The sequence below is a fragment of the Rattus norvegicus genome, chromosome 2, assembly GCF_021556685.1.
Source record: "Rattus norvegicus strain SHRSP/BbbUtx chromosome 2, alternate assembly SHRSP_T2T, whole genome shotgun sequence".
Lineage (NCBI taxonomy): Eukaryota > Metazoa > Chordata > Mammalia > Rodentia > Muridae > Rattus > Rattus norvegicus.
Window position 1 is genome coordinate 100,163,299 of NC_141535.1, and position 24,733 is coordinate 100,188,031.

Sequence of the window (24,733 nt, forward strand, 5' to 3'; positions counted from 1 at the left end):
CTGTTCTTCTGCTGAGGAACACCTTGGTTGTATGCAGCTTCTGGCTATTACAAAAAAGTCTGCTATGATCATAGTGGAATATGTGTCTTTGTAACAATTTGGAGTGTCTTTTGGTTGTATGCCGAGGAAAGTATTTCTGGGTCAACAGATAGTACTATGTCTAGTTTTCTGAGAAACCACCAGACTGATTTCCAGAGTGGTTGTATCAGCTTGCAATCCCACTAGCAATGGAGGAGTTTTCCTCTTCTCCACAACCTTGCTGGCATCTGCTGTCACCTGAGTTTTTGACCTTAGGCATTCTGACTGGTGTGAAGTGGAACCTCAGGGTTGTTTTGCTTTGCAATTCAATCTGATGACTAAGAATATTGAACATTTCTCCAGGTGCTTTTCAGCCATTAGATATTCCTCAGTTGAGAATTCTTTGTTTTAACTCTGTTCCCTATTTTGAATAGGGCTATTTGGTTTTCTGGAGTCTAACTTCTTGAACTCTTTGTGTATGTAGGGTATTAATTAGCCCTCTGTCAGATGTAGGGTTGAGAAAGATCTTTTCCCAATCTGTAGGTTGCTGTTTCCTTTGCCTCACAGAGCTTTTAAATTTAATGAGTTTCCATTTATCAATTGTCTATCTAAGAGCATGAGCCAGTGGTATTCTATTCAGAAAAACTTTCCCTGTGCAAGGGAAATGTTCAAGACTTTTTCCTATTTTCTGTTCTACTAGATTCAGTATTTCTGGTTTTATGTGTATGTCCATGAACCACTTGGACTTGTGCTTTGTACAAGGAGACAAGAATGAATCAATTTGTATTCTTCTACATGCTGACTACTAGTTGAACGAGCACCAGGTGTTGAAAATGGCTTTGGCTTCTTTGTCAAATTTCAAATGACCATAGGTGTGTGGGTTCATTTCTGGGTCTTCAATTCTATTTCATTGATCTACCTGCCTGTCCCTGTACCAGTATCAGGCTTTTTTTAAATTAAAGTCACTATTGCTCTGTAGTACAGCTTGAGGTCAGGGATGATGGTTCCCCCCAGAAGTTCTTTTATTGTTGAGAATGTTTTTCACTATCCTGGGTTGTTTGTTATTCCAGATCAATTTGAGAATTGTTCTTTCTATTTCTCTGAAGAATTGATTTGGGATTTTGGTAGAGATTGCATTGAATCTGTAGATTGCTTTCAGTGAGTTTACCTGAGCCTTGTGCTATATTTTGATTTTTTTCATTCTATTGGATTTTTAATTTATCTACATTTCAAATATTATCCCCCTTCCCAATTTTTTCTGTGGAAACCTCCCATCCCATCACCCCATCTCTTGCCTCCATGAGGGTGATTCCCACCCACTCCCTCCCTCCTCCCTGCCCTTGTATTCCTCTACACTAGGGCATAAAGCCTTCATAGGACCAAGGATCTCTCCTCCCGTTGATGTCCAACAAGGACATCCTCTGCTACATATGCAGCTGGAGTCATGGGTCACTCCACGTGTATTCCTTGGATGGTAGTTTAGTTCCTGGGAGCTCTGGGGTGTCTGGTTGGTTGATATTGTTGTTCTTCCTATATGGTTGCAAACCCTGTATTCTAAAGCTCCTACAGACTCTAAACAGATTGCTCCAATCTCTACTAATTTGTTAAAGACCAGAACCAAAAGCAATGTGTATAGGGAAGCTCTTATTTAGCTTATACTTCCCTGTCATCATTAAAGTAAGTCAGGAGCTCAAGCCGTAACTTTCCTATTGCCCTATCTGATAGAGGGAATCAATAATCAGGGTTTCCTGTTCCCAGATAATTCTACCCTGTGTCAATTTGTCAAAGGAAACTTGTTAGCATACACATGCTAGTACCTTGCAATTGGTCTTAGCCTCTAGAACAATAAAATCTTCATTTTGTTCATTGCAATATGCTGCTTAGGGCATGGGGCATAGAAGCTCTGTCCTGTTCATGTTTCTTTGATATTCCACTGACTTAGTCAATCTGAACCAAACTTCAGAACTCTGACTCCAGGGTGTTTATAAGAAGTGTATTTAAACACAGTACAATTTGGGGAAACACTCAGGTGACAATTATTCTGATTCTGGGTACACCATAAAGCTTACCACAGTGACTTTACACACAGGGCCTATGTGTGGTGTCTGACAAAGACAGCATAGAAGTAAACAGGCTCTAAAATATCTGTGACATCTTCCCTAAGGATGAGATCTACTAACTTACAAATAAAGATAACAGCTTATGGAACAAGAGTTTGGAATAATTATTTTGAGAGATTTAGGTATTGTAATTGTCTGCTGGTGGATTCATAGATAAATAAAGGGAAATATATTCAATTGTGCAAACCCAAAATTTTATTTCTAATATTTGCTTTGGCATGCATAAACTGATTACAAAATGTCAAATATGTGACTCAATATTCATGATGAATTTAGAGTCATATAATTAATGGAGAATGAAAGTAAACTATTTTCTGCCTAGACTTCAGGAGAAGGGGAGTTCTTAGATGATCCAGATTAGGTTCTACAAGGTAGAAGAACACTGAGAACTTCAGTCAATAACACTCTGTATGTATTCAATACTGTGGAATTCATAGAAATTACAAAGAGTGGTTAACGTAAAATTATTTTAAACCATAATTAAAGATGAAAAAGTAAAAGAAAGTCCTTGTCTTTAGTATTCTAATGCTTTTTGTGAAAGCTAACTTTCCCTTTTGTGACTTGATAGACAATGGAAGACTGCCTTGTTTATTTAAATGGCCATAACATTGACCCTCCAATTCATACTGTTTACCCCATAAATGAGCTGAAATAGTTAATTTAACTAAACTTATCTGTCCTTCCTCTGTACCTGGACACTGATTTTCTCTTGAACTTAAGCATTGGGACACTTGGGACAGCCACTCTATAATGGACTCCTCTAAAAAGACTGCCCACCAAGAATGTTACATCCCAGTCACTCCCCCTTTATGACATTTGTCTGCTTACCTCCTCATTCCCAGTTCTGCTTTTTACTGCTTGACTTTGAGAAGTGGGCAAGTACAACTGTTACAATCTCCGCTATCACTATACACATTTGAATGTCTTCTCACCAATGACCATATTTATTTTAACTTAATATTTTCAAAGTGTGAGAACACATTTGTCTCACTTAGCATATGGAATACAGTGAAATGCTGGTAATACTTTATTTATATCAAATAGGTACATGTAATTTGAATGTGAAAATCTGCTTATATAGTACACTTGTACATATGTAGGTATGCTAGATAGACTATTATTTTGCTTTTCTGGAATATTATAATTTTTAGTTATTAATATTTTATTGTGAAAAGTATTGCACCATTTCTAGTATGCCAGATGATACTTTTAAACTGGAGAATTAGTTCATAAAAATAATATGTTGAAAACTTAAATGCCTGTAGAAAGATATAAAAAGTTAAGGTCTGCTGCTTTGGTTCCTTTAAGAGGTGTTATGTCTCAAGTTACTATGTGTTAATTTTGACTCCTTAAAGTAATGAATTTAGGATGAAAAAAATGCTTTTTGCAACAAAACTTAGACACTAATAACTAATCAGTAAAATTAAAATGCAACTAATTCATCACAAGCACTCCTATTTATTAAACAATGATTTTGCTTGTCTTAGATTTTGTCTTTAGAGAAGGATAGCACAATATACAAAGGATAGCATCAAACTCACTTTGGTGTCCTGTGTGTTAGAGTTATTGGCTTGTATTCCCACCATATATGGCTTTAACTATAATGATTATGATAACTTTTTTGTTTTAATGTTAATAATTTGGGACTGGGGAGATGTTTCATCAATAAAACGTAACTGTTGCTTTTGCAGAGGATCAGGGTTTAGTATCTAGCACCCTCATAGTAGGTCAGAGGAGTGAGATACTCCAGTTACAGGGCATCTGAAAGTTAATTGTGTTGTCCATGGGTTCCAGAAGCCACTGTACATACACACATACAGGCAACACACACACACACACACACACACACACACACACACACACACACACACAAAGTAAAATTTAAAATTCTAAAAAGTTAAGTTACACTTATATGTAAGCTCTCTGTCCAAATTACACAAATTATGTTTAATTAGAAATGACAAAAATTAACAGAGTCAACATTCTTTTTTATTGCCTTGATCTTTTTTTAATTGGATATTTTTTATTACATTTCAAAAATTATCCCCTTTCCCTCCACCCAACCACCCACCTATTCTCATCTCCCACCCTGACATTCCGCTACACTGGAGAGTCCAGACATGGCAGGACCAAGGGCTTCTCCTCCCATTGATGCCCAACAAGGCCATCCTCTGCTACATATGCAGCTGGAGCCAAGGGTCTGTGCATGTGTACTCTTTGGGTAATGGTTAATTCCTGGGAGCTCTGGTTGTTTGGTATTGTTGTTCTTACAAGGTTGCAAGCCCCTTCAACTCTTTCAATCCTTTCTCTAACTCCTCCAATGGGGACCCTGTTTTCAATTCAATAATTTGCTGCAAGCAATAGCCTCAGTATTTGTCATGCTCTTGTAGAACCTCTCAGAAACAGCTATATCAGGTTCCTGTCAGCATGTACTTCTTGGCATTAACAATATTGTCCGGTTTTGTGGCTGTATGCATATGGGCTGTATCCCCAGGTGGAGCAGGCTCTCAATTACCATTCCTTCAGTCTCTGCTCCAAACTTTGTCTTCATATTTCCTCCTATGAATATTTTTGTTCCAAAGCATCCTTACTTTGGTCATACTGCTTCTTGAACTTTATGTGGTATGTGAATAGTATCTTGAGTAATCCGAGCTTTTGGGCTAATATCCACTTATTGGGGAGTGCATACCATCTGTGCTTTTTTGTGATTGTTTTGCCTCACTCAGGATGATATTTTTGAGCTCCATTGATTTGCTTAAGAATTTCATGAAGTCATTCTTTTTGATAGCTGATTCCATTGTGTAGATGAACCACATTTTCTGTATCCATTCCTTTGTTGAAGGACATCTGGATTCTTTCTAGTTTCTGACTATTATAGATAAGGATGCTATGAACATGGGGGCAACATATGTCCTTGTTATATGTTGGAGCATCATTTGGGTGTATGCCCAAGAGAGATATAGCTGGGTCCTTAAGTAATACTATGTCCAATTATCTGAGGAAACTCCACTCTGATTTTCAGAGTGGTTGTACCAGCTTGCAATCCCACCAACAATGGAGGAGTGTTCTTTCTTCACATCCTTGCCAGCATCTATGTCACCTGAGTTTTGATCTTAGTCATTCTGACTGGTGTGAGGTGGAATCTCAGGGTTGTTTTCATTTGCCTTTCCCTGACAACTAAGAATGACTAACCATTCAATGTTCCTCAGCTGTAAATTCTTTGTTTAGCTCTGTACCCTGTTTTTTAATAGGGTTATTTGGATCTCTCGAATCTAAATTCTTGAGTTGTTTGTATATTTTGGATATTAGCCCTCTATCAGATGTAGGGTTGGTGAAGATCTTTTTCCAATCTCTTAGTTGGTGTTTTGTCTAATGACAGTGTCCTTGGCCTTACAGAAGCTTTTCAGTTTTGTGAGGTCCCATTTATCAATATTTGATATTACAGCATTACCTATTGGTGTTTTGTTCAGGAAATTTTCCTTAGTGCTCGTCTGTTCAATACTCTTCCCCACTTTTTCTTCTGTTAATTTGAGTGTATCTGGCTTGTTGTGGAGGTCCTTGATCCACTTGCACTTAAGCTTTGTACAGGGCAATAAGAATGGATCGATCTGCATTCTTCTACATGTTGCCCTCCAGTTGAACCAGCACCATTTGCTGAAAATGCTATCTTTTATCCATTTGATGGTTTTGGCTCCTTTGTTAAAGATCAAGTGACCATAGGTGTGTGGGTTCATTTCTGGGTCTTCAATTCTGTTCTTTTGATCTATCTGCCTATCTCTGTACCAATACCATGCAGTTTTTATCACTATTGCTCTGTAATACTGCTTGAGTTCAGGGATAGTGATTCCCCCTGAAGTCCTTTTATTGTTGAGGGTAGTTTTAGTCATTCTGGGTTTTCTGTTAGTCCAAATGAATTTGCAAATTGTTCTTTGTAACTCTATGAAGGATTGAATTGCAATTTTGATGGGGATTGCATTGAATCTGTAGATTGCTTTTGGTAAAATGGCTATTTTTTACTGTATTAATCCTGCCAATCCATGAGCATGGGAGATCTTTCCATCATCTGAGATCTTCTTCAATTTCTTTCTTCAGAAATTTGAAGTTCTTATCATACAGATATTTCACTTGCTTGGTTAAAGTCACACCGAGGTATTTTATATTATTTGGGGCTATTATGAAGGGTGTCATTTCCCCAATTTCTTTCTCAACCTGTTTATCCTTTGAGTAGAGGAAGGCTAGATTTGTTTGAGTTGATTTTATACCCAGCCACTTTGCTGAAGTTTTTTATCAGGCTTAGTAGTTCTCTGGCAGAACTTTTCAGGTTACTTGTGCATACTATCATATCATCTGCAAATAGTGATATTTTTACTTCTTCACTTCCAATTTGTATCCCTTTGACCTACTTTTGTTCTCTGATTGCTTTGACTAGGACTTTGAATACTATACTGAATAAGTAGAGAGAGAGGGTGGGCAGCCTTGTCTAGTCCCTGATTTTAGTGGGATTGCTTCAAGTTTCTCTCCATTTAGTTTAATGTTAGCAACTGCTTTGCTGTATATGGCTTTTACTATGTTTAGGTATGGGCCTTGAATTCCCGTTCTTCCCAAGACTTTTATCATGAAGGGGTTTTGAATTTTGTCAAATGCTCTCTCAGCATCTAATGAAATGATCATATGTTTTTTTATATATTTTTAGTTTGTTTATATAATTGATGAATTTCTATACATTGAACCATTTCTGAAAACCTGGGATTAAGCCTACTTGATTATGGTGGGTGATTATTTTAATATTGTCCTAGCCAGGCTTCCTATTCATGCAGAAACATCATGACCAAGAAGCAAGTTGGGGAGTAAAGGGTTTATTCCGTTCACTTCCATGTTGTTCATCACTGAAGGAAGTCAGGACTGGAATTCAAACAGGTCAGGAATCAGGAGCTGATTCAAATGCCATGTAGAGATGTTTCTTACTGGCTTGTTTCCCCTGGCTTGTTCAGCTTGCTCTTTATAGGTTCCAAGACTACTAGCCTAGGGACAACACAACCCACAGTGTGCTAGTTTCTCTCTCTCATTGAGCACTAGTTGAGAAAATGCCTTACAGGAGGGTTTCATGGAGTCATTTTTTTTAATTGAAGCTCCTTTCTCTGTGATAGCGCCATCAAGTTGTCACACAAAACTAATCAGTACAGATGTGCTTTTAGATTTGGTTTGCATTGATGTTCATAAGGGAAATTGGTCTGATGTTCTCTTTCTTTGTTGAGTCTATGTATGGTTTGTGTATGAGCATAATTGTGGCTTCATAGAAGGAATTTGGTAGTGTTCCTTCTGATTCTATTTTGTGGAATAGTTTGGACAGTATTGGTATTAGGTCTTCGATGAAAGTCTTATAGGATTCTCCACTAAGGCCCTCTGGTCCTGGACTTTTGTCGGTTGGGAGACTTTTAATAACTGCTTTTATTTCTTCAGGGTTTATAGGATTGTTTAGATGGTTTACCTGATCCTGATTTAACATTGGTACCTACTATCTGTCTAGATGCTGTACCTTTCATCCAGATTTTCAAGTTGTGTTGAATATAGCCTTTTGTAAAAAGATCTGATGATTTCTTTAATTTCCACAGATTATGTTGTTATATCTCCTTTTTCATTTCTGATTTTGTTATTTTGAATATTGTCTCTGTGCCTTCTGATTATTCTGCTAAGGATTTATCTATTTTGTTGATTTTCTCAAAGAACAATCTCCTGGTTTTTTTTTTTTTTTGACTCTATGTATAGTCTTTTTTGTTGTTTTTTGTTTGTTTGTTTGTTTCTACACGGTTGATTTCAGCCCTGAGTTTGATTATTTCTTGTCTTTTATTCCTCTTGAGGGTATTTGCTTCCGTTTGTTCTAAAACTGTGCTGTAAAGCTGTTGGGTATGCTCTCTCCTGTTTCTGTTTGGAGGCACTCTGGGTTATGAGTTTTCCTCTTAGCACTACCTTCATTGTGTGCCATAAGTTTGCAATTCATTAAATTCTTGATATCCTTCAATTTCTTCCTTATTTCTCTCTTGACCATGTTATCATTTAATAGAGTGTTTTTCAATTTCCATGTGTATGTGGCTTTTCTTTCATTTTTGTTGCTATTGAAGACCAGCATTAGTCCATGGTGATCTGATAGGATACATGAGATTATTTCATTCTTCTTGTATCTCTTGAGGCCTGTTCTGTGATTGATTATATCATCAATATTGGAGAAGGTACAATGAGATGCTGAGAAGAAGGTATAATTTTTTTTAGGATGAAATGTTGTATAAATATCTGTTAAATTCAACTGGTTCATATTTCTGTTGAGAGTGGTGTGTTGAAGTTTTCCACTATTATTGTGTGATATACAATGTGTGCTTTGAGCTTTAGTAAAGTTTCTTTTATGAATATAGGTGCCCTTGTATATGGAACATAGATATTCAGGATTGAGAGTTCATCTTGCTTTATTTTCCCTTTGGTGAATATGAAGTGTCATTTTTTATCATAACTTTTGGTTGGATGTCGATTTTATTTGATATTAGAATAGCTACTCCAACTTGTTTCTAGGGACCATTTGCTTGGAAAATTGTTTTCCAGCCTTTAATTCTGAGGTAGTGTCTTTCTTTTTCACTGAAGTGTTTTTCCAGTATGCAGCAAAATGCTGGGTTCTCTTTCTGTATCCAGTCTCTTAGTCTATGTCTTTTTATTGGGGAATTGAATCCACTGATTTAAGAGATATTAGGGAATAGTGATTGTTGTTTTCTGTTATTTTTTGTTGTTAGAGCTGGAATTGTGTTTGTGTGGCTCTCTTCTTTTGGGTTTGTTACAAGATTACTTTCTTCCTTTTTCTAGGGCATACTTTCCCACTTTTTGTTGGAGTTTTCCATCTATTATCCTTTGTAAGCCTGGATTTGTGGAAAGATATTGTGTAAATTTGGTTTTGTCATGGAATATGTCATGGTTTCTCCATGAATGGTGATTGAGAATTTTGCTGGATAGAGTAAGCCTGGTCTGGCATTTGTTTTCTCTTGGGGTCTGTATGACATCTGCCCAGAATCTTCTGGTTTTCATGATCTCTGGTAAGAAGTCTGGTGTAATTCTGACAGTTCTGCATTTATATGTTACTTGACATTTTCCCTTTACTAAAGCTTTTAATATTCTTTCTTTGTTTTGTGCTTTTGGTGTTTTGACTATTATGTTATGGGGTTCTCTATGCTTGTTCTATGTTTATAGGCATCTATTTATTTATGTTAGGGAAGTTTTCTTCTATAATTTTGCTGAAGATACTTCCTGGTCCTTTTTTTTCACATTGTGTTTTAGGAAACACCACAGTCTTTATTTGGTGAGTAAAAATACCTGGGGAGCTCTGTACATGTGAGACTGGGATCGTGCTTAGATATTTTTTTCTTAATTTTCATTTGTCTCTCCCTTATATGATCCCACCATACATTTCTCCTTATACAATCCATAGATTTATATATTTTCTTTTCTTTCTTTTTTTTTTTTGGCAATGGAGTTGTCTTTTTCTTTTTCTTTTTCTTTTTTTTTTTTTTTTTTTTTTTTTTTGGAGCTGGGGACCGAACCCAGGGCCTTGCGCTCGCTAGGCAAGCGCTCTACCGCTGAGCTAAATCCCCAACCCCATCTTTTTTTTTTAATTAGATATATTTCTTACATTTCAAATGGTATTCCCTTTCCCAGTTTACCGTCAATAAGCCTGCATCCCTACCCCCTCGTCTATATGGGTATTCCCCCATCCACCTCCCTTACTGCCCCCCAGACATTCACTTGCACTGCGGGTCCAACCTTGGCAGGACCAAGGGCTTCCCCTTCCTCTGGTCCCCCAACAAGTCTATTCTCTGCTACATATGCAGTAGGAGCCCTGGGTCAGTCCATGTATAGTCTTTTGATAGTGGTTTAGTCCCTGGAAGCTCAGGTTGGTTGGCATTGTTGTTCTTATGGGGTTGCAAGCCCCTTCAGCTTTTTCAGTCCTTCCTCTAATTCCCCCAAAGTGGGTCCTGTTCTCACTTCAGTAATTTGCTACTAGCATTGAACTCTGTATTGGACATGCTCTGGATGTGTCTCTCAGGAGAGAGCTATATCCAGTCCATTTCAGCATGCACTTTTTTCATCAATCCTTTCAAGTTTTTGGTGGCTGTATATATATGAGACACATGTGGAGCAGGCTCTGAATGGCTGTTCCTTCAGTTGCTGCTCTAAACTTCGCTTCCATATCCCCTCCTATGGATAAATTTTTACCCCTTTCAAAAAGGAGTGGGAGCATCTGCATTTTGGTCACCCTTCTTCTTGAGCTTCCTGTGGTTTGTGGATTGCATCTTGGGTAATTTGAGCTTTTGAGCTAGTATCCACTTATCATTGAGTGCATACCAAGTATATTCTACTATGATTGAGTTACCTCATTAAGGATGACATTTTCTAGTTCACTCCATTTGCCTATGAATTTCATGAAGTCATTGCTTTTGATAGCTGAGTAGTACTCCATTGTGTAGATGTACCACATGTTTTGAATCCATTCCTCTGCTGAAGGGCATCTGGGTTCTTTCCAGTTTCTGGCTACTATAAATAAGGCTGCTATGAACATAGTGAAGCATGTGTCTTTATTGTATGTTGGAACATCTTTTGGTATATGCCCAGGAGAGGTATGGCTGGGTCCTCAGGTAGTGGAATGTACTATTTTCTGAGGAACCTGCACACTGATTTCCAGAGTGGTTGTACCAGTTTGCAATCCCACCAACAATGGAGGAGTATTCCTTTCTTCACATCCTCACCAGCATCTGCTGTCACCTGAGATTTTTATCTTAGTTATTCTGACTGGTGTGAGGTGGAATCTCTAGTTTGTTTAGATTTGCATTTCCCTGATGACTAAAAATGTTGAACATTTCTTTAGTTGCTTTTCGGCCATTCGATATTCCTCAGCTGAGAATATTTTGTTTAGCTATGAACCCCATTTTATTGGGGTTATTTGGTTCACTGGAGTCCAACTTTTTGAGTTCTTTGTATATTTTAGACATTAGCTCTCTATCAGTTGTAGGATTGATAAAGATCTTTTTGTTTACCTGTGTTATCCTGTATTACTTTAAAGGAATTTTTATGTCCTTCTTAAAGTCCTCTATCATCATCATGAGATGTGATTTTTAATCCAAATCTTGCTTTTCTCGTGTGTTGGGATATCCTGTATTGCTTTGCTGGGATATCTGGGCCCTGATGATACCAATTAGTCTTTGTTTCTGTTGCTTAGGTTCCTCTGCTTGCCTCTTGCCATCTGCTTATCTCTGTTGTTTGCTCTTCATGCTGTCTCTGACAGTAGCCTCCTGTAAGTCTGTGTGTCAGCACTCCTGGAGATTGGCTTTCTCCCATCTGAATCATGATACAGAGAACTGTGTCACAGGGTCTGCTCTGGGCACAGGCAGAAACCAAAAAGATTCTGTCTCAGACTGCCCCTGGGTGTCTGTGTCCTGGGGCTCCAGGAGCATTTGCCTTGGGCCAGGAATGTGAGTGGAACTGGTGGTCTCCCCTGTGCTCACAGGATTGACTAAACTTCTGAAAGTCATTCTCTCTCCTCAGGTCATCTGGGTACCAACATCTGTAGAACCAGGTCAGCTCGGGGCACAGGCAGAAACCAGAAGGATCCTGGCCCAGACTGTTCCTCAGTTCCTGTGTCCAGAGGGCTCCAGGCATGTTCCTCTTTGGCCAGGAATATTAGCAAAAGTGATCGTCTCCCCTGTTCTCTCAGCTTTGTCTGCACTTCTGAGAGTCCAGCTCTCTGCCACTTGGGACTTGAGTACAGATAGCTGTGGGACCATGTCAGCACCAGTCATAGACAGAAACTGGAAGCAGAGCCACGTTTCTTAACAGAAGCAAACACACCACTTTAGCCAAAGGGGATATTTAAAAAGCAACAGAATTTCAAAATCAAATATAATTTTCTTTTTATATTTGTGAGGGATTCATTCTAAATTTTTCCTCTCTTTGTCTTTTCAAGTATCATTATAGAAACTTAACTGATTGTTTTAAAGAAAACCAAGAGGATCTGCTGTTTCTAAATATGTTATCTAGAAAACAAGGTTTGATTGATATAAAGCTTTGTATATATTATTTTGATCATACCTTAGTTTGTGGTGTGTTTGTGTATATGAGTCCTCGTATGTGTGTGCAAATGCAAGTGTGTGTATGTGTGTGTGTGTGTGTGTGTGTGAGAGAGAGAGAGAGAGAGAGAGAGAGAGAGAGAGAGAGAGAGAGAGAGAGAAGAGAGTGCATATGTGAAGAGGTTCACATATCTCATGTGCCTTCAGGTCTTATCCATGAGTTTTGAGAAAATTTGCTAATTGGCTTGGAACTTAATAAATAGGTTAAAATGTCTGATCATCAAGCACAAAAGATTCATGAGTTTCTGCCTCTCCAAGATGAGAATTGCAAACTCATTCCACTCTGGTTGTTTTCTTTCTTTTTTCTTCTTTATTTTTAATATTGGGTCTAGGGTGAACATTACCAACAGAAATATTTCTTCCATTTTGGCCATAGTATTTTTAATACTAAAATAACTACAGATTAATATGCTCATTCATTGTTCCCTATTGACAGAGAGTAAGGTCAACAGGATGGCTGTACTTAGAATAACCTTTATGATTATTTTCTTTTTCTTCTTCTACCCCAGTCTTCAATTTTGTCATCAGGAATGTTCCAGTGAAACAATCATCTCCTATTTGCATGCTAGTAATTGATTTTCTCTGTTATCTTCCTGGCGATTTTATGCTCTTATTTTGAGATGTGCACTAATCTTGGGATGGTAAACCATTTTCTACCACATTACTTTCTACACATTCCTAGGTTATATATTAGAAAATTTTGCTCTATATTTAGAAAAAGTTAGTGGTTACCTTTGGTAAGATTAGCAATTTTTTTCTGCCATAGATGTGGGCATTCTTATCTAAAGCATAACATTTTTTTACTGTGTTTTTTATCTTTTTTCTTTTATTCTTCTCTCATATATTACATCCCAACCACAATTTCTCCTTCGTTTTGTCCTCCCAGTCCCACATAATCAGTCCATTATCCCCTATATATAACCCTCCTCCTATTCTCTTCAGAAAAATTTAAGACTCTCAGGGGTATCAACTAAATATGGTATATCACTTTGCTATAAAAATAGGTACATCCTCATATTAAGGTTAGCAGAGGAAACACAGTAGAAACAGAGTCCCAAAAGTAGGCAGAAGTGTCTGATATAGCAACTGCTCATATTGTTATGAGATCCATAAGAAAAACAACCTATACAACCATAATGTATATGCAGAGGACTTAGGTCAGACACATACAGGCACCCTGATTGTCCTGTGAGCCACTATGTGGCCCAATTAGTTGATTCTGTTGGCTGTTTTTGTGTGGTATCCTTTAATCCCATTGGCCCCCACAATACTTCTTCCAATTCTTCCACAGAATTTCCTAGGCTCTGCTTGGTCTCTATCTGTAGGTCTTTGCATCTGCTTCCATCATTTGCTGGAATAAATCTCTCTGACAATGATTGTGTTAGGCTTCACTCTACAAATATAGCAGATATCATTTGGAATCATTTCATTGACTCTTTTCCCCAGTCGTGTTTAGTTTTGTCCTATGTTTATGAGCTGTGCAACCTTTGTTGCCTTGTGCTCCAAAGTGTCAGCGATGGGCTTGTTCTCATGGCATGGGTCTCAAGTTGACCGAGTCTTTCTTTGGCCACTCCAAAATATTCTGTGCCATCTTAACCACAGCACATCTTGCAGGAAGGAAAAATTGTAGGTACAAGGTTTTGTGAATGGGTTGGTATCCCAATTGCTACACTGAAAGCTTTGAGAAGTTACAGAAATATATGTAGGTATATATATATATATATATATATATATATATATATATATATATATATATATATATATGTGTGTGTGTGTGTGTGTGTGTGTGTGTGTGTGTGTGTGTGTGTTTGTAAATTGGTAGAACTTATTAAAGCTTACTTAATCCACCAAGTGTGTGTGTGTGTGTGTGTGTGTGTGTGTGTGTGTGTGTGTGTGTGTGTGTGTGATGTTTCCTCATTTGTTCACTGGTCCCAGAGAGTATTTCAGCAGCCCCAGAAAATCAACTTTTTTTGACTCGCAGAAAAGTCTGCTGAGTGATGAATCTCCGACTCTATGCCCCATCTGTCCTGTCAAAGCTGGTCTTTGACAATCTGTCTATATTGTTGATAATCCCAAAGAACCAACTTTTTGTTTCCTTGATTCTTTGTATTGTTCTCTTCGTCTGTTTTATTGATTTCTGGCCTCAGCTGGATTATTTTCTACCCTATATGCCTTTTGGGTATAGTTTTTTCTTTTTATTTTTGTTCTAGAGCTTTAGGTGTACTGTTAAGTTGCTAGTATGAAATCTCTCCAATTTCTTTATGTAGACACTTAATGCTATAAATTTTTCTCTTAGCACTGCTTTTATTTTATTGCATAAGTTTGTGTGTGTTGTGAATCAATATCATTGCATTCTAGAAAGTCTTTAATTTCTTGCTTTATTTTTGCCTTGACACAGGAGTCATTCAGTAGAAAATTGCTCGGATTCCATGTATTTGTAGCCTTTCTGTTGTTTCTGCTCTAATTAAAATCCAGCTTTAACTCATGGTGGTCTCATAGAATACAGGAAGTTATTTCAATAATTTTGTATCTGTGGATACTTGATTTATGGCCAAATATGTGGTCAATTTTGAAAAAAAGTTGCACAAGGTGCTGAAAAGAAGGTGTATTTTGTTTGGGTGAAATGATCTGCAGATATATGTTGGGTCCATTTGGTTCATAATGTATGTTAGCTCAGTATTTCTTTGTTTAGTGTTTGTCTGGATGACCTGTCCATTGGCAAGCAGAGGGTACTGAAGTCCTACACTATTAATGATGGAAGGGGAATGTGTGATTCACGCTTTAGTAATTTTTTTTCCAAATGTGTGTGCCCTTCTGTTTGGCAAATAGATGTTAAACTAAGACATCATGTTGGTGGATTTTTCCTTTGATGAGTATAAAATGTTTTCCCTGTATCTTTTGTTTTCTTTTCATTGAAATAAATATTTTATTAGATAATTGATTTGCTACACTAGCTTGCATTTTGGGTCTCTTTGCTTGAAAAATCTTTTTCCAGCCTTTTACTCTGAGGTAATGTCTATCTTTGATGTTAAGGGCTATTTCTTGTATGAATCAGAATGATGGACCTGTTTTTCATCTATTTTGTTATCCAGTGTCTTTTTATTGGGAAATTGAGTCCATTGATTTTGAGAGATATTAATGGCCAATGATAGTTAGTTTCTGTTATTTTGATGTTGGTGGCTACAGTGTGCATGCCTGTGTGTGTACGTGTGTGTGTGTGTGTGTGTGTGTGTGTGTGTGTATATGTGTGTGTGTGCGTGTGTGTGTGTGTGGTGCGTGTGTTCCTTCTTTTGGTTTTGCTGATACTAAATTATTTAAATTATTTATTTCCTGTGATTCCTTGGGTGCAGTTATGCTCATTCAGTTGGAGTTTTCCTAGTATTACTTTATGTAGGGCTGGACTTATGGGTATTGTTTAAATTTGACAATGTTATGGAATATCTGGTTTTCTTCAACTACGCCTATTGAAAATTTTGCTAGTTATACCAGTATGCAGTGGAATTCATGGTTTCCTAGGGTCTGCAGGACATCTATTCAGACACTTCTCTTTTTTACAGTTTCTGTTCAGAAGTCAGGTGTAATTCTAATAGGTTTGCTTTTATATGTTAGTTAGACATTTTCCCTTTCAGGATTTACTCTTCTTTCCTTCTTCTGTATGTGTATTCGTTATTAAGTGATGAGCAGAATTTCTTTTCTGATCTAATCTATTCTGTGTTTTGTAAATTCTTGTACCGTTATAGGTATTTCCTTCTTAAAGGTAAGAATATTTTCTTTCAAAATTTGTTAAAAATGTTTTTGATCATTTGAGCTGGGATTCTCCTTTTTTTCTTTCTTCTCAATGTTTTCTTCATTCCTTATCTTTCCATTTTAAGTCTTAAACAGTTTTATTCATTTCTTTCATGTGTTTATTTGTCCTTTACTTGGTTTTCTTTAAGAGATTTATGAATTTACTCCTACTCTTTGTGTTTTCCTAGATTTTCTTGAGGACTTTATTAATTTCTTCTTTAAGGAATTGTATCATATATATATATATATATATATATATATATATATACACACACATATATATACACATATATATATAAACACATATATACATATATATACACATATATATAAACACATATATACGTATATATACATATATATACATATATATGTATATATATACATATATATATAGTTGTTTTTAAGGTTGTTTTCTGGTCTTGCAGCTATATTGAAACACTCAGGGGTTGCTATAGTAGGGTACTGGAGTTCTGGTGCTACTATTTTTCCCTGACTGTTATTTATTGTGTTCTTATACTGGCATCTAGGCATCTGGGGTTGAAATGAATATAGATCTTAGTACCTATTTCTGAGTTTGTCTTTTGGGTGGGTGTTTTGTTCTTTAGTTTCAGTTTCCTCCTTAGTGTAGCTAGCATGACCTCTGGTTCAGCAGGGAGTCTCTCTCAGAGTTGGGGACTGGACTTCTGGCACCTAACATGACCTTTTGCAGGTTCTATTACTGGCATGACCTGCAGCTGAGTAGTAGATATCTGCCTTGTAGAGCTGGCAATAGAGGTGAGCAATGTGGCAAGCAGGGATCTCAGTGGCTTGGGCCTTTCACATCGTAACTGTGGGTCTCTTATTTGTTCTGACTGATATGGCCTGAAGCTGAGCAGGAGATAGCTACCCTGGTATGAGTCGAGGGGGTGGGAGGGTATGGCAGCATGGACAGGTGGTACTTCGGAACAAAATGTCAATAACTTGAGTCTTTCCAATCCTAACTGAGGGTATAGGAGAGTTCCTATGCTGGGTTGGTTTCTTAATGTGTTATGACTTGTGTGGCCTGTACCTGACTCTCTTATTTCTAATCCCTTCACTTCTCACCAGAGTGTATTAGTAAAGAGTAATTAGGCCAACTGTTCCACATGAGTTCTAAGCAACAACGATGATATAGTCATAATCACAGGCCCATGGGTTTATTGACTCAGACTTCTGCTGCATCAAAGTCAGGCACTCTGTGTAAAAACTAGATAATATTCAATATTTCTAATTTGCACATAGGGCAGAAGAACAGACTAAACTCTAGACCTAGTAGCCTGATATATATATACATATATATATATATATATATATATATATATATATATATATATATTTGACAGTTTCAGTTTTGGATGCTACCATACTGTGGCATTCATAATTACTATATGGGTAACACTATACCACGGTAGATGAACTATCCAACCTTGTGCCCAGATATGATAATTTGATAATTTTCCAGTATGTGTATTTTTCCTAATGAATTGGCCCATATTGATTCCAGTTTATTAAACTGAAACAAAACATTGTTGTGGGCTGTCATCACTTCCACATTTTCATGATATCAGGGAAAGACAATGCAGTGGGAGAAACACTTTCAGAGTTATGAACTATGATTGTGAATGAGTATTACAAATTACTGTTCCATGGACCTGCTTTGCAAATAGTCATCATTTTTCTTTAACTATATGCAAAGTTTTCTTTTGAAATTAAAATTTTCACAATTTTAATTAAGGTGGAAGCCATAAGAAGTCATGACTCTGGAAAATCTGGTTCCATATGTATCTGGAGATGGGAGGAGATGATTCTTATGATTTGTTCAAAGTTTTATAAAATAACGAACAGATATGCTTATGTTTGTAACAAAAGATTTGTCAATTGTTACCTACAACTAAGTTTTTGTCGAAACAATTAACTTTTTTACCTAATTTTCATCCATGCTTGGAAAATTCACAATAGCATTATACTCTTATTTCAAAATAGTTATTCCCCTCCTTGAAATCATATATATATGTGTGTGTGTGTGTGTGTGTGTGTGTGTGTGTGTGTGTGTATGGAGAGAGAGAAAGAGAGAGAGAGAGAGAGAGAGAGAGAGAGAGAAAGAGAGAGAGAGAGAGAGATTGATTCACAGGACTGCATCTTCCTTGGATAATGGTTGCCTTAAGTGTAACAGAGTTCAGCTGCTTCATCAAAGGGCATTTCTGGGGCTTACAAAATCTGTCTATTTGTACATTTCTCTCAGAGACCATTTCTGTTCCTGTATCTATATCTGTGTGTTATGATAATCAATACAGTGTCCTCCTACAGTTTCCTAGGCCATACTAGGGGCATGTTTTAAAAGAAATAAGCACACACAGCAAGGGAAATTAACCCCAGGCCTGCCAGCCTCTGTCAGGATAATGGCGTCACATAATTCCAGGGTTAAATGAGAAGTAGGTGCCTTTTTACTGAGTTCAGCTCTTTGTCCTTGCTTTAGTGTGTCATTGTAGGAACTGTCATGTGAGGTTAATGACAGCCCATCATTACCCTTGTCAAATACATAATAATGTGGCCCAACAACAAATCTGAATAGTTTCTGCTTGTCAGAGCCCTATGTTTTGCCTAGCAGATGGCCACTGTGTTTGGAGAGGCCCTTGCTCAGATCCATCACACTGATATCCTGAACACGTGTGTGAGGGAAGCATTTTCCTCTGATGGGACAATGTGTGGCTAGAATACTAATTGAGAACAGCAAGATGACTGCAGGCTCCCCTCCCTCCACCTCCCAGTTCCCTTAGTTTTCTGTTAGGCTGCAGGGTGAATGAGAAAACATAGGGCCTCTCTTGCCTCTCTCTTCCTATTATTTCTGGCAATACACAACACTTTCCAGCTGTGATATGCCTCCGATTCCAAACCCTTTATTTGGATCACTTAAGATGCAGCACCCATGAAATTTAGACATATTCTATTTTCAGAGACATGGCAACAAAGAGGGAAAGGCCTCAGTGGGGAAAGTGGCAGGGGGCAGGGTTTACTGGAAAAGAACTGCAGTCAGCTTGGCAGGAAACAGAAACCCAGATTTGACCTTGAACAAAGTCACTTCCTCCTACCTCACTTGTCAACCTCCTCCCTCTACTAGAGAGTTAGCTGGCAAGAGAGACAGGTACTTAAGGCCCTATGTACAAACTGTCCACTGTGCCTTTGAAATTCTGCAGTAAGTCTGACTTTTTGCTTCAGTGCTTTTCATTTTACTGAATACATTAGTTAAATCTGTCCTCAAAAAATAAACAGTAGATCTCTAAAAATCAGTCCAAATAAAAACTACCTCAAGAATTTGTTATGCAATAATAAAATTATTTTTCATTAATAATCTGTTCCCTTGAGTCTCCAGGCTAAATATCACTCTAAGGTACTAACTGGCCACCTGCTGTTTCTGTGCTAGTTTCCTGCCTCAGACCTTCATTAAGCACTAACATTGAACGTGCAGTTTTCAGTGTTCTCTAAAGCAAATTTTGTCTTTCTCCAAAAATAATTTTTTTCAAGTATTTTTAAAATTATACTTATTTTCTACTTTGGGATTGAGAGGTACACATACCATTTGTGCATGGTGAGATCAGGAGCAAATTTGAAAGTCAGTTTTGTCCTTCTACCAAGTGGGGTTCCCTGTCATCAAACCTCAATCATGAAAGCTTGGTGCCAAGAGCCTTTGCCAATCATAATAAAAATTACCATTCCCCTTTTCTCATGACCAACAATACTTCTACTTATCCCTCTTTGCTCTTTTCAATTCATAGCATCTTTTGTTTTCATATGTTATCATCAACATTACTACTTAAAGCTGAGGTGAACAACAACAATAGATGGGATGAAGAGTGGAGTTCCAGTAAACCTGGATCTTAAAGAAAACCATTTCTTAAAGGTCTTCCTGATTATAATTGTTCTACTAACCCAATGTGGCTCTGATAGCATCTGCTTCTGTAAATAATAATGAAGGGATTGCTTTCCTGATTATTATACCATCAAAATAGTAGAAATTTCGACTCCTTTCATATATTTCATAAACCTGCATTTTGTTTTGTTTTGCTTTGTTTTGTTTGTAAATAAAAGTCATGAGTATTGATGAAGATCTAACATGGTATCTACACCAGCACCCAGACATTTTGTTCTGAGCATAATGTTCTCCCCCTTGTAAAAATCTTAGGCTTTGTCTGTTTAAGTACTTCTGCCTATGATTTGTGTCCACAGGCTCTCTCTCAAAAAGTCACAATCATGTTCACGGAGGGCTTATTTCTGTTTTCCTTTTAGATCTTGATGGGCACGTACAGCTTTGAGGGAATTGTCATTTCATGCTGTATCTATGACTGCATTGTACAGCACTGAGATCAGTTTCTATTGTAATCTCTAGGACTTGTGAAGTTTTCTGGAGGTATGTTTCTAACAAGGGACAAGATTATTGTTGTTTGTTTTTAACCGTGCACTTTATCCAAGTTGAGGTCAACAGTCATTATGAATTTGTCAGTAGGTACAGACTGTGTGCTGCGTTTTGAAATATCAGAGAAGCCTCTGACAGGAAGATATCAACTGCCTGATCTCCATTGGTGGTGGAGGACATGAACTTCCATACATACCAAATAATGATGAGAAGTGTGCTGAAGGAATATTAGCCACCTGCTACTCTGGGATAGGAAACAGATTCTGAAACATTTTATTAGAAGAGGGGAGCTCTTTCCAAGAAGAAAGATAATATTGCCAATATTTTAAGATCTAACATTTGCTGAAAGTTTTATTGTTGTCTGTGAATATGTGGAAGTTTCAGCATAAGTGTTAAGAAAGTTTTGATTATGAAATTATAGGATACTTCTATATTCTCAGTTCACATAAGCTCTCTTTACAACTTTTTCTAATTCTTTATTTAATTTCATTATTATTTGAAATACGCAGCACATTTGAAAGCCTCCATAGACCCTCTAAGCTAGATCACTTGGTGACTCCCCTAAGGGTTGAACTTTTATGTGGGTTACTGGTCTCTGCAACGCATCTCAGCAATCTTTCTACAGTCACAATGCAGGTATTTCCATAGTCAAGGGCCAGTCTGACTTTTATTTAATAAAACAAAATGACAAATTTCTTTCTATCCTCCTTTAGTTACCATTGAAATCTACCCTGGCAGCAGCAACTCAAGTTTCTTACCATAATTTTTGCCCTCCCCCAATTTTTTAAGCTTTACTTGTTTCTTATTCAGTGAGAATTTAGTTGTGAGTTACTATATCACGCTACTGCAAAAGAAAACAAAAACCAAAAAAACAACCAAACAAAACCTTTAATTGCTTTCCTTTGTTTTTACTCATTATATTTTTTCATCCACAATATTTCTTGACAAAACCTCAAACCAGGATAAATTCACTTATCTGTCTCCCCTGTGGCTACATTTGAGTTGTTGATTATGGTTGGCAAAAACTATAAACTGGCCAGACAGGTTTTTCTTCAATTGTATCAGCACCAATTCAAATGGATATTAGTCTGGCCTAGAAATCCTGCTATGTTTTTCTGGTAGGTTGACTCCCAATATGCATTTCAATTTTCATTTTTCATTTTTCATTTTTATTTCTTTCTCCCTGTTATTCCTTTGGAAAATATGTATTCAGTATATTTTACTTCTTTTGGACATTAATCTTTCATTGCTTACACATCATACAGAATTTACAAAACTGTAAGATGGCTTACACTTATCCCTTAGTGAGGATGTCCCATTGTCTCAGAACAAAGAACAAACTCATCACTGTGGCCCATCTAGGCTTGAGTGTCTCTGTGATCCATATCTCTCAACTGCTCTCTGGACATGTTACCCTGTCCTTTGACATGTTCTTCTATTTCTTTGTCTCGCTCTAATTGCTGTCCCATTGGTCTCACTTTCCCAAAATCACTTTCTCAAAGAACATTCTCTAAATCTTCCATTTCAAATTGTATATTTCTCACTTTTTCTTTGGAAATATGGTTTTATTTTCTAATAGCCCATTAGACCTCATGATTTATATTTCTATGAAACTCCTTGCTTAATTTTTCTAGTTTTCATTAAATCCTATAAAAAAGTTTATTAGTCCCTGGAGTATACTCAACATACAATAACTTTATTGGCACCTAACAGTTTAGTATTTCTTGAGTAGATTTAAAGCATAATGATTGAAATACTATTCAAAGGATTGAGTAGAGAAAATTGAGGGGGATTCTCAGCAAAAATTATCAGTTGAAAACAAACTATGGATTTATTTTAGAAGGAAAAAATGGAAACATGATTTTGAATCCAGGAAATATCCTAAATAATCATAAATTTGTGGTAAAACATACCAAACCAAACCAAACAAACAAGCAAACAAACAAAACAATAACAATAGCAACAACAGCAAACACTGGTGTGTGTGTGTGTGTGTGTGTGTGTGTGTGTGTGTATGTGTGTGTGTGTGTGTGATAGCCTATTCACAGTAGTAAAATAAATATGTGCTAAGGGGAAATTGAAAGAGGTGATGGTAGGCAGACAAGATTTTCTCCAGCCCCCCCAAAAGTCTATATTGTAATCTCCAGAATATGAAAGTATATGCTATATGGTGAAAAAGAGGAGGTGACAGATGAAGCAACAATGTTCATCAGGAGGTATGGTGGTTTGGATATGTTTGGCCCCAGGGGTTGCCCTCCTCGGAGATGTGGCAATGTTGGAGTAGTTGTGGCCTTGTTGGAGGAAGTGTGTCATTGTGTAGGTGGGTTTTGAGGGCTCCTAATTCTCAACTTCCACACAGTACAAGAGAGATACCCATGCCCTTCTGGCTCCCCACAGAAGAGAGACTCCTGCCTGTCTACAAATCAGGATGTAGAACTCTCAGTTTCTGTTGAGCATCATGTCTTCTTGGAAGCTACCATGCTTCCTGCCATGGTGATAATGGACCAAACCTCTGAAATTGTAAGCCAGTCTGAATTAAATGTTGTTCTTTGGATAGGAACCTGATTTCCCGAAGCAGCTGGTCATGGCTGGGAGCACCACCATCGAGGAGGTAAAGTGCAAGATCAGGTTCTGCAGCAGCAGACTGAGATGCAGAGGAGAGGGCCGAGAACCTCCATCAGGAAGTAGAGGGAGAAAGGAGGGAGAAAGGCAGGCCCAGGAGCAGGTTGAAGCTGAGGTAGGCTCCTTGACCTGCAGGATCCAGCTGGTTGAAGAGGAGCTGGACCACACCCAAGAGTCCCTTGCCACTGTTTTACAGAAGCTGGAGGAAGCAGAAACCTCTGCTGATGAGAGTGAGAGAGGCATGAAGGTGATCAAAAACCGGGTTCTACAAGATGAAGAAAAGATGGAACTCTGGGAAATCCAGCTAAAAGAAGCAAAGCACACTGCAGAAGAGGCAGACAGGAAGTATGAAGAGGTGGCTCATAAGTTGGTGATTGTTGTGGTTTGTCCTGGAGTTATCTGTATTTTGATGCTAATTCCACTGCCTCAAGGACTGTTGCCTAGTCAGTACTCAGGACTCAGTTGAATTCACTAGAACCTTCTCCCCATTGAATTTGTAAAATACAGGTGAGGGGGAGGTACAGGATAGAGGAGACCTGTCATTGGATGAGAAGGAAAAATGTACAGGAGAAGAGTTTGAAGGAAGAGGAGGAGACTGGAACAGAAAGAAGAGACAGGAGGGACACAGAGAGAAGCTGTGGCAGGATAATATGGAGGGTGACGTTAAGATTCCACGCTGTACCTTTACAGGTTGTTACAAATGTTTTTAAGGGATGGATGTGTATTGGACTTTGTATGTTTAGGTGGGCAATTATATCTTATCAATTGGGTCAAAGGCTATTGTGTTGCATATTCTTTTATGTGACAGGTTGAATGTAGGAAAGTGTACGTCTGCAGGAGACACTGGGACTCCACGGAGTTGGGATGTTTCCATCAAGATATCTAGCAGATATCTTGGGGCACTGAGGTGCCAGACCTAAGCGAGGTAAAAGACAACTGTACTTTTTTTTATTTTTTATATTTTTACAACAACAGGTGATTATTGAAGGAGACTTGTAATACACAGAGGAATGAATGTGAGGAGCTGGCAGAGTCCCATTGTGGAGAGATGGATAAGCAGATCAGTCTGATGAACCAGAACCTGTAGTGTCTGAGTGCTGCTGAAGAAAAATACTCTCAGATAGAAGACAAGTGTGAAGAAGAAATAAAGATTCTTACTGATAAACTCAAAGAGGCAGAGACCCATGCTGAGTTTGCTGAAAGATCAGTAGTCAAACTGGAAAGACCATTGATGACTTGTAAGAGCGTCTCTACAGCCAACTTGAGGGACACTGTCTGCTTTCTAATGAGCAGAAGCTAATGCTGCATGGTCTTTGTGACTGATAGGCAGGATTTCCTGAAGCCCAGTAAACCCACAACAGTGACCTGGACCCAGCAAAAGCTGATTGCCTTTTAAAAAGTTACTGTTCACCCTAAGGGAGTTGCTTTTTAATGAGGGCAGCTAGACTACTGTTGATTTCCTTGTAGCCCCCTTCAAGATGCAGTGGCTATTTCTATTCTAGGAGAGATTGTGAGTGATGAAGACAGGGCCTGAGAGATTTAGTGCGGAACTTGGAAACTGTTAGCTGCAGCCCTCTCACCAGTACACTGACTGTAGG

At 37.8% G+C, this 24,733-nt stretch overlaps 1 pseudogene; it reads left to right on the forward strand.

Annotated features, from left to right (window-relative positions):
- The first annotated feature begins 23,097 nt into the window (after nucleotides 1–23,097).
- On the forward strand, nucleotides 23,098–24,458 carry LOC148006675 (uncharacterized; annotated as a pseudogene).
- Nucleotides 24,459–24,733: the final 275 nt, after the last annotated feature.